Here is a 12,016-nt window from a genome sequence, read left to right on the forward strand (position 1 = left end):
CTTTGCACTCCTTATAAGTTAATTTGCACTACCGACACAAACCTTCGATCATGGTAATGTGCAAAATGTATTTTTGCAGTGCAAAGTTTGTGCAAAGTCATTTTGTACAGCAAAAAATTCAATGAACCGGGCCCATAGTCTCTTCTTTGCACAGTCTACTGAAATGATACAACAGTTAGGCAAAAGGGGCCACTTCTCAGAATGAATGATATATATTATTGCAATCACCCCCTTGGCGATGGCTGTGGGCTGTTACGCCCATGTTTGACCTTCGGCGAGGGGGCGATAGCCATTTGCACCTCAAGGTTCATCCGGGGTGCACTGGTTGTAATTTGTTGCTGGGGATTGGCTGCTCATATTGCGCGATGCCAATCTTCTGAGGAAAAAAAAAAGATGGGCGCCATCATAGATAAAAGGACTATGGGGCTCATTATGAGCTTAGGGATAACATTCTGTGAACCACAATTACCGTCAATGAAATTGACAACAGATAATTTACCTCCATATTATGGGCTCATGGCCGTACTGAAAATGTCCCGTTAGTAACAGAAAATCTGTTTGGCGGAATTACTGCCAAAATGTGATATCACATGAAATTGTTGGCAGGAACACTGATATTGCCTGCAATGTTAGTGTGTTTGCAGCGGCGGGATTACCATGAAAGAAAAATAGCATCAATGTAGCAAAGGGATGCCCACGGCGGACATTTTAAAACAAATACTTTAAACTCAATCATTTGCTGTATCCATCCATGCCTCACTCTCAGAAGAAATATTACAGTTAACAAGGACAATGCAAAAGTATCAGGTGTGAGAATACCCAAGCCCACATTTAGTGCAGGTACTAGCAGAGGAGGTGGTGTGCAATGCAGAGGAGCTATTTCGTAGGGAGGTTAGCTCAGGGACGACATGCTCGCCATCAAAGCAAGATGACAAAGCAAGATGACACCGAGCAACACTGATTCGATCTCCACGTCAACGCTTAGAAACCTCTGGGTATTAGCGCGTTATAAATAACCAATTAAAATTACCCTGCAAAAATATCATATGGAATGATATCAGGGACAAAGGTGGTGGTAGCCATAGTGTAGAAGACAGCAGGAAGCGTCGGAAGAATTTCTCACCAACCAGCCACAGGAGAAAGCTTTGTGGTGCCATTGCCCATTACATCTCACGCCGGTGGGAACAAAAGGTTGCTAGCAGAATGTACATGGCTGGCATTGAGGGTGTTGGAACAGCTAAGGCTATTGTGGGCAGTCAAGCTGAGCTCGTGAGTTCAAATGAGAGAAATATTTTTGTGAAGGGAATGCATCACATTGAAATTGATATTGATATTTTATTTCTATTGTGCTCGTACACAAGTGTTTCAGAGCGCGACAAGGCAAGGGAGGGGAACAGGGGAGAACAAAACAGCAATCTTACTAGGCCCAGTGACATTGAGAACATGCAAGTGCATGGGAGAGGGGAGGGCAAAAGTGCATGGAAGGGGGGAGAAGAGGAAAGTGCAAAGCTGAGGAGAAACTGATAAATAGCAATAAATAATAAAGGCAACAAACAGTGTTAGTGCAGCCAGCAATTTGCAAGTGCTAGGTTTAAGGTAGCAGACAGGGTAGGTCTGATAAGTGCAGGAAGAAAAAGGTGGGGGGCTGTATGGGTACAGATACAGACCCCAGTGCAAGGGGTGGCCCGGAGGCAATGCAGGAGGGTGGCAGGGTGAGCAGGTACCTGGGCCGGAGGACAGAGGGTGGCCAGGTGCACGGTGCCAATAGAGAAGCGATCAACAGGGGAGAGGGGGAGCAAAGGTAGAAGAAAAGAGGAAGGTCTTGAACCAGAGATGGTTCTCCTCAAGTTTTAGAGTGGCAGGGAGGCTGTTCCAGAGGGAGGCCCCAACCGAACACAGAGATCTACCCCCAACTTGTTTCTTTGAAAAACGACTGACCCTGATGTAGTTGGAGGTAGAGGAGCGAAGAGCTCGAGAGGGGAGGTATTTGCGGAGGGATAGCTGAAGGTAATTTTGACCCAGGCCACAGAAAGCCTTGTGGGCAATGCAGAAGGTTTTGAATTTAATCATTGCATCCACTGGGAGCCAATGGAGAGATTTCAGAGCTTCATTTCTTCAAATGGTGCCCACGCCAGAAGAAGAGGTGGTTTACTATGTGCATGGTGTGGGACAAAAGGGCAGTAGGGCTGCCAATACCATTAATTCGGCAGTACCATAATTCCTGCCCTTTACTCATTGAAGTGGAGGATTAAGCTAGATTGTGCTAGAGCTTCCACTTTAATGACAATCCCTTGCAGAAGAACTGTGCATTGAATTAAGGCCCAGGGTAATTGCTGCCTAACCCCCAAAGTGCATGTGCTATGGATTCTAAAAAAGGGGGCTGAAATCACTATCCTGAAGACCATTCGGCTGGCGGCCACGTTTGTCAGGTTTACCACAGAATTACCGCAGGAATACTGCCACACTTGGACAAAGGCTCTTTTGTTGGCAGCAAAGCTCATGCAGAAGGTCCCCCAAAATTACCATGGGAACTCTGAAGACCACTCCATACAGGTAGCAAAAGGCTGAAATCAACATGGCTTTGATGCATTGAATGTCTCTATGCCACTGTGCAAATGTTTCCCTATGCAATCATGAGGTATGATGCATCCCCTCACTCATGGCTTTCTACCCTTAGGTACTCAGTGTCATGCAAGAAGACCCTGTCCTGCAAGGTCAGCAGGGCATATGACGCAAGAGCATGCAGGAGCTATGCAGGTGACAGCTTCTTTTAGTAGCACACTCCAAATGGTGGCACATGCATCAACATTCATGATGCAAATATGTGATCCAGTAATTCTAAAAACTCAACTAACGCTGCAGGGATCATTTCCCCATTTCCTTTATCTTTAATAACTTACATGCTGATGAGGGAACATGTGCATCTTGTATCCAGTAAGCATTACATACCATGTACATGGCAAACACAGCCACACCACAGTTCGTGTAAGCCCAGCAAAGACAAGTGTCTGGCGCAATGCACAATTGAGCCATCATGTCTATTCCTTCCCTGATATGTCATGTCTTACAAAAGCAGCCTCCAGTTTGCATAGTGTAATTCAAATGAACACATAGTTAACATGGAAACTTTATCACAAAGCATTCTTTCAAAGCAGCCAGGCAGATGATGCCAGGAGACGTGCAGCCAGAACAGGATGAGTTCACAACTCCCGCTCAGCAGAGCAGGAAATGGGCCGGATCAAGACGGAGCGGCGCTCCAGCAAAAAATGTCTTGTCAGAGGCACGCTCAGTCCTCCAGACCCAGGGGTCCGATATATGATTCATGCAGACTGTGCGCCTCATGCTCAGCATTCTTGCAGAGTCTTCTGAAGGTAGTGAACTGCTCCCACTGCACAACCGATTGTTCAAAGAGAGTTCAGAACATGCAGTACTGGAGCCTGCATTCAGAAACTGCCGAAGCCTCATGTACAGTTTCACCACTGTGTAAACTGGTACATATGTTCTGCATTTTACAGACGTCTCTTTGTTAGGGTGTATAGTGCGACCAATCAAAACAGAAGAGTCAATTATTTGCTTTAAAGATGTTCTTAATGAATCACTATAAGACATATTTAACATTTAAAAGTTTGGACATTATGTTGTTCCCATAATGCTCTTTGCTTTTATGCAAATTGCCAGGATTGGGTTCTATATACAGATACTGTGTTGCGCAACCTGGCGGGTGCTATGCCCCTTGGCCCCACCCTCTCCTTCCCAAAGCCCCACACATCATAAGAAGTGACGGTACCCCCAATACATGTTTTCCATTTCCAGCACTGCCACTCAGCACAGCCACTGACATAAGAACCTCATTATCCAACCCAGGAAACAATATTAATCCACCGCCTGAAAATCAGCAGCTAAGAAAATTGCGACTACAGTGAAACATGATACTGCCCGATCTCCCACACCACTGCCTCAGCTATTCCCACCACCACAATTGCCAGTATGGCAGTGCCACAGTCATTGGCAATCAGCCAACAAGTGACCCTGCAATAGTCACCAGTGTCACTGTCAGCATTCTGGTATATGCATCCTCAGTTGACACCTTGCCTGCACTTTCCCCTATTCAATGGCGTTTTTATTTATTTATTTATAGCATTTCTGGAACGCACAAACCCAGGGGTATCACAGCGTTTGTTACAGCATATTAATTCCGTTTCAAGGACAGCAATAACGTACATAGAGGGTATCAGTCATATTTATCAAAGAGCCAGGTTTTGACAAGTTGTTTAAATGCAGTGTACGACTGTTCAGTTGTAATGGATGAAGGCAGAGTGTTCCATAGAATGGGGGTAGCAACTGCAAAGCTGGATCCTCCTGCTCTTTTGCTCTTGTACCACGGAATGTCAGGCGAGATGCTGGCACTGGATCTTAAAGTATGTTGTGGTGTTTTTTGAGTGAGACAGTCATTAAGGTAAGCTGGTGCATCATTATAGATACACTTGTGAGCCAGGGTTAGAGTCTTAAATTCATTCCGTGCTTTTATGGGCAGACAGTGAGCATCTCGTCTGGTGGATGAGATGTGGTTGCTGCGTTTTAGACCGAGAGCCGCTTGTGAGGCTTTGTTCTGTAGTAGTTTTAGTTTTGATAGGTTGACAGCTGAGGTGCCGAGGAGGAGAACATTGCAATAGACCAATTTTCAAAGGATCAGTGATTGCGCTAGTGTCAGACAATTGATTGGAGGCAGGAATTGTCTACTTGGTGAGATGAGTTTGGAGGTGTATACAGTGGAGGAAGATAGGGCATTAATCTGCCTAGACATTGAGTAATCGGCTTCTAGGTAGACACCCAGTGTTTTTTCCTGTTTCAATACTGGGATAGCTGTTGCCATCAATGCTGATGGAAGAGTTGTTTTTGTCGAGAGATTTCAGACGGGCGTGGATCCCACAATGAGGAGCTCTGTTTTTATCATCATTAAGGCAGAGATTGTGTGTAGCCATCCAGTTTTAGATGGTGCTGTATACCTTGATGATTGTGGCAGAGACCTGCGTATAGTTGCCAGAGATATGTATACAAATTTTGGTGTCATCAGTAAGGTTTGTGTAGGTGATGCCCATGGCGTCCAGAATATCAAAGAGGGGCTTTGTATATGTGCTTTAGAGCATAGGTGACACAGAGTGGGGCAGAGATGGGATCCGCTGCCTCTTCACCATTGAAGACTCTAATGGTACATTCAGATAGGAATGATTCGATCCACATGGGTGAGAAATGGAAGTCGTAGCTAATGGTCTGGCAATGTTTTTCATGGTCTACTATATCAAAGGCAGCTGAAAGGTCAAGAAGGAGGAGAATGCTTAGGTTTCCTGAGTCACGGATGCTGTCCATCTGGATTTTGAGGTGCAATAGGGCAGTTTCCGTGCTATGTTTCGGTCAAAAGCCTGATTGTCTTGATCCAAGAAGGTGGTTGCACTCAAGTAAGGGTTGCAGTTGAAAGTAAGCTACATGAGGTGATGCAACGGTAGTTGGTCGGTATGGTGGGGTCGAGGGTGGGTTTTTTGAGGAGAGGGGTGATCCAAGCTACTTTGTTGTTGGTACGAACAGAGGCTGTGGTAAATTAGGCATTGAAAAAGTCAGTGATTATACCCTCTACATCCACTTCCCCATGCTCCTCTGTTGCTTGAGCTGAGCAGGGGTAGATCCATGTGAAAACTGATATTGGTATGGGCTACATCAGATCTGCTGCTGGGACGCAGGAAATGGAATGTGCTTTCTAGATTGCATCCCCTCCTATAAGCACCTGTGGATGACCTGTCACAATATACCCTGCCAGTCAATTGGGATAGGCTCATGAGCACGTAACAATGTCAAGAAAGAATGGAGCGCCTGTCAGACCCCCATCTGCAACTCCTGCAATCAATGCATGATGTTGTGCAGGTGGCATCTCACATGGTGGTGACAAAACTTGGTCTCTAGTGCAGACACATCAGCTCCACACATCAGCTCTGTACAGGATGTGTTTAGTCAGCATGTGGGCTAGTGTCTTTTAACAGTAGCAAAGTATTTTGAGTTGCGGTCTGTACATCAGTGTGTGTATCCATTGTGATTACTCCTTGGTCAAGTATTGTCAAAAAAACAAAATTTGGAGAGCTTCGCATAATTGGACAATTGTGGGGGCATTTCGTGCTGATGCATAGATGGAGTTCCAGTCGATGGGTCATGGTAATAGAAGGGCTGCTTGTGGGTTCTCTCTTTGTGGGAGAGTTGTGATTCGAGCAGATTGGTTAATTTGCTGCACAAGGAGCATGAGCCACCATATATGTGGAGCTTAGATGCCAGATATGCTCTGTGCTACTTGTGAATGCTTTATAGATGATACATGCATTATTTATTAGTATCCTGGCCTGGCAAGGAAGACAGTGAAGTTTGAATAGGACATGGGTGATTCAGCCAAATGCCTGCCCATCAGTAATGAGGCATGCTGCGGCTGGGTGGACTGCTTTTAGGGAAGCCAGGAGATTAGCTGGGAGCCCTAACAAGATGGTGTTTCCCCTATTGATGCACGAGCGCACACAGGCCTATAATATGGTCCAAAAGACCTGTGCCAGGATGAAGGGTTTGATTTTGTGAAGAGTGGAGATTTTGGAGCCATGCTGTTTGGGTTTCTTGGCTACGTGTTTCTGGATGGACATTGCCACTTTCAATGGTAAAAACTAAGAATATTGCTGAGTTTGAGAGTTTTTGATCAAATACTTCTGTGTGCATCTCATTGACCGATTGGTGTTTAGCTGGGGATCGACGAGGACAACTTCAGTCTTGGAAGGGCTACTTTTAGGTAGGCACTCAATATCAAGGATAGCTACATAATCACAGAGACAACTGATGTCCTGTAGGCTTTTTACTCTCAGGAAAAACAGAGCTTTGTATGTGTATTGGTAGATGGCTGTATTGGGATATTTGAGGAGGCTACTCAGAGACTCCATGTAAAGGTTAAAGAGGATCAGTGAGAGGATGGAGCCTTGGCATCTTCTGAAGGAGCCTGGCAGCCAGTTAGAACATAACATGTTCATCTGGATTTCCTGGTATCTGCCCAAGAGGTATGAGGTAAACAAATTCAGGAGAGTGCTAGTGAATCCCAGTCAGTGAGGAGGGAGAGGAGAATGTGGTGGTCAAAGTGTTGAAGTCAAAAGGTCAAAGAGGCATGATTTGGTCTCTTTATCCTTGATATGTCAGGCATTTCCAACATGTAGATGTTGAGTGTCTAGATTCTGCTCTTTGGGGTGGATTGCCAACTGATAATCCTGCAGGAGGTGGGGTTGATTCAGGTAACTAGTTGCATAGCGACTACTTTTTTCCAAGATTTCGTTGATAAACATGAATTTTGTAATGGGCCGATAGTTTGACATGTTGAATGTGTCTATGGTTAGTTTTTTTCAAAAGAGTTTGTATGAAACCAGTCTTGAAGCTGTCTGGGAATGACCCTTCAGTGAGGGAGGCATTAATGATGCTGAGGTTTGGGCTGAGCACCAGGGATATCAATTGTTTAAAGATGCAGACCATGATGATATGGTGAGAGTAGGAGGTAGGTTTGACGGATGTGTGCATTTTTAGGTGGCCTGGGTGGGACATATCTTTCAATACTGAGAGAGAGTGCAAGAGCTGACTAAGGCTGGATCTGCAGGTCGGGAAACCATGCAGCATGTTCTACTCCTGACATTGCAGCACATTTGTAGCCTTGATTCCATAGAATCTGCATGGGCTACTCAATCAAGGGATCTCTTGGCAATAGTCCCCAATGGCGGTCTTACTGCTATACATGCTGACGGGATGCACAACAAAAAGTAAACTGATAATCTATGGGCTTTGATTTGGGGATATGAGTGGTAGGAGTGCACAGGTGTTGGTATTAAGGGTGGTGGGAGGGCATGTGTGCTGGTGCTGAGGGTGCTGGAAGGGCAGATCAATGGCTCCAATGAAAGAACATAGCATCAAGACGAAATATTCTAGCAGTCATTTTGGTGATGTCATAGATGTGATTGTAGTGATTTACATTGAACTGGGTGAAAGATGCATTCAAAGGTGCTCTGAGCTTGTTGTCAATAGGTTACTGGCAGATGAAGATATTTAACCTCTCTTTCACATTTTTCATCTTGCAGTGGCATTCAATCCCCACCATCCCCCACTCCTCATTTTTTCATGACTGCAATGTTCTCATCTGAAGCCATGGGGAATGCACATGTCAGTTTTGAGGTGGGATGAAGCCTGATTTACATATGGTCTTTCCCCTTTTGCAATGGCTTGAAAGGAAAGAACAATTGTCTGGAGGGCTGCCCAGAGCAATGCCAGAGGTTAGGATTTATTCCAATCTTCCATCCATCACCTCTTTTGTTTTGCGTTAGTCACCCCACACGGGACGGGTCTGACCAGATGTGGATCCCATGCATGCTGGGCCTAGAGACACAAGCTACTCCTCACTGATGAGGCCCAAATAGGCCAATACTTGTTTGGGGATGCTTGAGGTCTCATGCAGAAGGGATGTGACCAAGCAGTTCAGGCTGGACTGACCCTTTTGGGGTGTGACCAGGCCTGATTTGCATATGGTCTTTCCCCTTTTGTGATGGCTTGGCAGGCAAAGATGATGGTCTGCACAGATCAATGCTAGAGGCTAGGATTAATTCCAATCCTTCCAACCATCACCTATTTTGTTTTGCGTAAGTCACCCCAAGTAGGATGGGTATGCCCAGATGTGGGCCCTGTGCCTGGTGGGCCTAGAGACCCAAGCTAATCATCACTGATGAGGCCCAACTCACCCGAAACATGTTTGGGGATGCTTGTGATATGATATGATATGATATGATATGATATGGTATTTGTAACGCGCCTATACACGAGTGTTTCAAGGCGCGACGAGGCAGGGAGGGGGGGAAACAAGGGGAAGACAGACAGACGATCCTACTAGGCCAGGTGTCATTCAGATCGCGCAAGTGCAGAGGTAAGGGGAAAAGGAGAAGTGCAGGGGGAGGAGGTGGGGGGGAAAGTGCAATACAAGGTAAGTAGCGTAATAAAATAATAAATAATAAATAAAAGGGCCAGCTGGTGGCAAGTGCGAGGTAAGTGCAGAGCAAGTGCTGGGAAGGGGGCTGTAGGGATGCAGTGACAGTCCCGCAGTGCAGGGGGAGCCAGGGAGGCAGTGCAAGTGGAGAGTGGCTGGGCCCTGGGCCGAGGTCACAGAGTGGCCCAGATGCCGGTTAAGTGCAGACTTCGGAGGGGAGTTAAGCAGGTTTAGCAGGGGAGAGGGAGAGAGAAGGCAGAAGCGAAGAGGAAGGTTTTGAGGTGCTTCCGGAACCGGAGATGGTTCTCCTCAAGTTTCAGGGAAGCAGGAAGGCTGTTCCAGAGGGAGGCCCCTGCTGCGGAGAGAGATCTGCCCCCAGCTCGTTGCTTCGAGAAGCGGCTGACCATGAGGGAGTTGGAGACGGATGAGCGAAGGGCTCGTGAAGGCAGATATTTAGGAAGAGAGAGTTGAAGGTATTGTGGCCCCAGGCCCCAGAAGTCCTTGTGGACAATGCAGAGGGTTTTGAACTTAATCCTCGCAGCCACTGGGAGCCAGTGAAGAGATTTCAGTCCTGGAGAGATACGGTCCCTGGGCTTGAGGCCAAGGACAAGTCTCGCAGTTCTGTTCTGGATAAGTTGCAGAGGGCGGAGAGTGGAGGCAGGCAGATTAAGATAGAGGCTATTACAGTAGTCCAGCCTTGAGAGAACCAGGGCTCGGGAGACAGTGAGCTTCTGGGGGAAGGAGAGGAAGGGAAGAATACCTCTGAGGAGGTGCAGCTGGTAATGTGACTTCTTAGAGACGTCGTAAATATGAGGAGAGAAGGAGAGTGTGGAGTCGAAGATGACCCCGAGGTTTTTAGCTTTGCAGGTAGTGGCAGGAAGGGGGCCAAGGGAGGACGGCCAGAGAGCTGCAGGAAAGGAGGGAGTGGGTGTGCCGATGAGTAGAATCTCAGTCTTACTGGCGTTAAGGCAGAGGTCATTGGCGGCACACCATTCCTGGATAGCAGACAGACAGTCGGAGATGAGGGAAGGAGAGGAGGAGGCCGAGGGTAGCCTGAAAATGAGCTGGGTATCGTCCGCATAGCACTGAAAGTGGGGGCAGAGAGCGGCGATGCGGTGGGCAAGGAGTGCCAGATACTGATTGAAAAGCCAGGGAGAGAGGTTGGATCCCTGGGGGACACCACAGGTGGAGAAAAAGATGTCAGAGAGGAAGGAGCCCATTTGGACCTGGGAGGGTCGACCAGAAAGGAAAGAGGTCAGCCATGCCAGAGCCTGACCAGTGATACCCAGGTTATCACGGAGACGGTTGAGCAGGATGGCATGGTTGACAGTGTCAAAGGCAGAGGAGAGATCGAGCAGAATGAGAACACAGGGAGTGTTGGAATCGAGGTTCAGGAGCAGGTCCTCACGGATGTTCAGGAGAGCAGTTTCCGTGCTTCTGGCCGCTCTGAAGCCGGATTGATGGTCATGAAGATTACCAACAAATTCAGCATGGAGGTTAAGCTGGGAGATGGCCAATTTCTCCAGGAGCTTGCCCAGGAAGGGAGTAATGGAGATTGGGCGATAGTTGGCCGGGCAGGAGGGGTCAGAAGAGGGTTTCTTGAGGAGGGGGTGCACAAGGGAGTGCTTGAGGGGGGATGGGAAGACTCCAGAGGCGAATGAGTGGTTGCAAAAGTCAGCCAGGGCAGGAGCCAGGGAGTCGATGTGGTCCTTGATGGTTTTGGAGGAACAGGGGTGAACCTGTTTAGACGAGGTTTTCATAGATCGGACTTGTCTGGAAACCTCATCAGCAGAAAAAGGTGGAAAAGCAGAGAAGGAGGGCGGAGGGGCGGCTGCAGGAGAGCAAGAGGAAGAGCAGGGAAGAGAGGGAGGGAGGAGAGAGGAGGAGAGCGAGGACAGGATGTCCTGAGTTTTTGAGATGAAGTGCGAGGCCAGTGCAGTGCAGAGGGCCTGGGAGGGGACAGGAGAGGTAGAGACTGCAGCAGGGTTGGCCAGCTCCTTGCAGATTTTAAAGAGTTCGGCCGAGTTGTTAGATGCCTCAGAGATGCGGGCTTGGATAAGGGCTCTCTTCTTGGTGAGAACGGAGAGCCGGTATTGCCTTTGGAGCAGGCGGCAGGCCAGTTTGTCAGAGGATAAACATGAAGCACGCCATTTCCTCTCTGCCACCCTGCACTTGCGTTTTAGGGTGACGAGATCCGAGTCATACCAGGAGTTGCATTTGGCTTGGGCTTCAGGCGGATTCTCATGACGGGGGCAAGGATATCGAGAGTATCAGATATAGAGGAGTAGAGCATGGAGAGGGCTGCGTCAGGGTGGGAGTCAGCCGAGGGGGGAGAAGGGGCTGAGAAGGTAGCAGCGAAGGCCTCAGCTGACACGCGCTTCATGGGTCGGATGACCGAGAAGGTGGGTGGCAGTGAGGAGGGTGGCTTTGCCTGTGGGGTAGGGAGGGAGAGGTGGGAGGATAGGAGAAAGTGATCGCTCCAAGAGAGAGGAGTGGAGAGAGGGAGGGAGAGGGGAAGGTCAGAAGAGATCAGAGCATCAAGAGTGTGCCCTGCAGAGTGAGTAGGCCCAGACGGGAGAATAGAGAGTGAGAGAGAGTTGCAGAGTTCGCGGAAGAGACCTGAGGGGGGACAGGAGGCATCGAGATGGATGTTGAAGTCACCGAGAAAGAGGAGTTGGGTGGTTGAGGACAGGAGTGAGGAGGAGAGGTCAGCCCACTCCGAGAGGAAGGAGGAAATTTGGCCAGGTGGCCGATAGATAGTAGCCACGGTAAGGGAATGGCTAGGAGAGAGAGAAAGTCGGCAGACAAGACATTCAAAAGAGGAGTAGGTCTGCGTAGGAGTGACAGTGGCAGGAATCCACTCAGGGAAGATAAGGGCAACACCACCCCCTGAACGGTTGGGCCTGGGCACGGAGAGGATCTTGTAGCCGTCAGGTAGGAGTGTGTCAAAGCTGGTGGCAGAGCTGGCAGTGAACCAAGTCTCAG

This window comes from Ambystoma mexicanum, chromosome 5q (genome assembly GCF_040938575.1).
Source record: "Ambystoma mexicanum isolate Mex_15411 chromosome 5q, UKY_AmexF1_1, whole genome shotgun sequence".
Classification (NCBI taxonomy): domain Eukaryota; kingdom Metazoa; phylum Chordata; class Amphibia; order Caudata; family Ambystomatidae; genus Ambystoma; species Ambystoma mexicanum.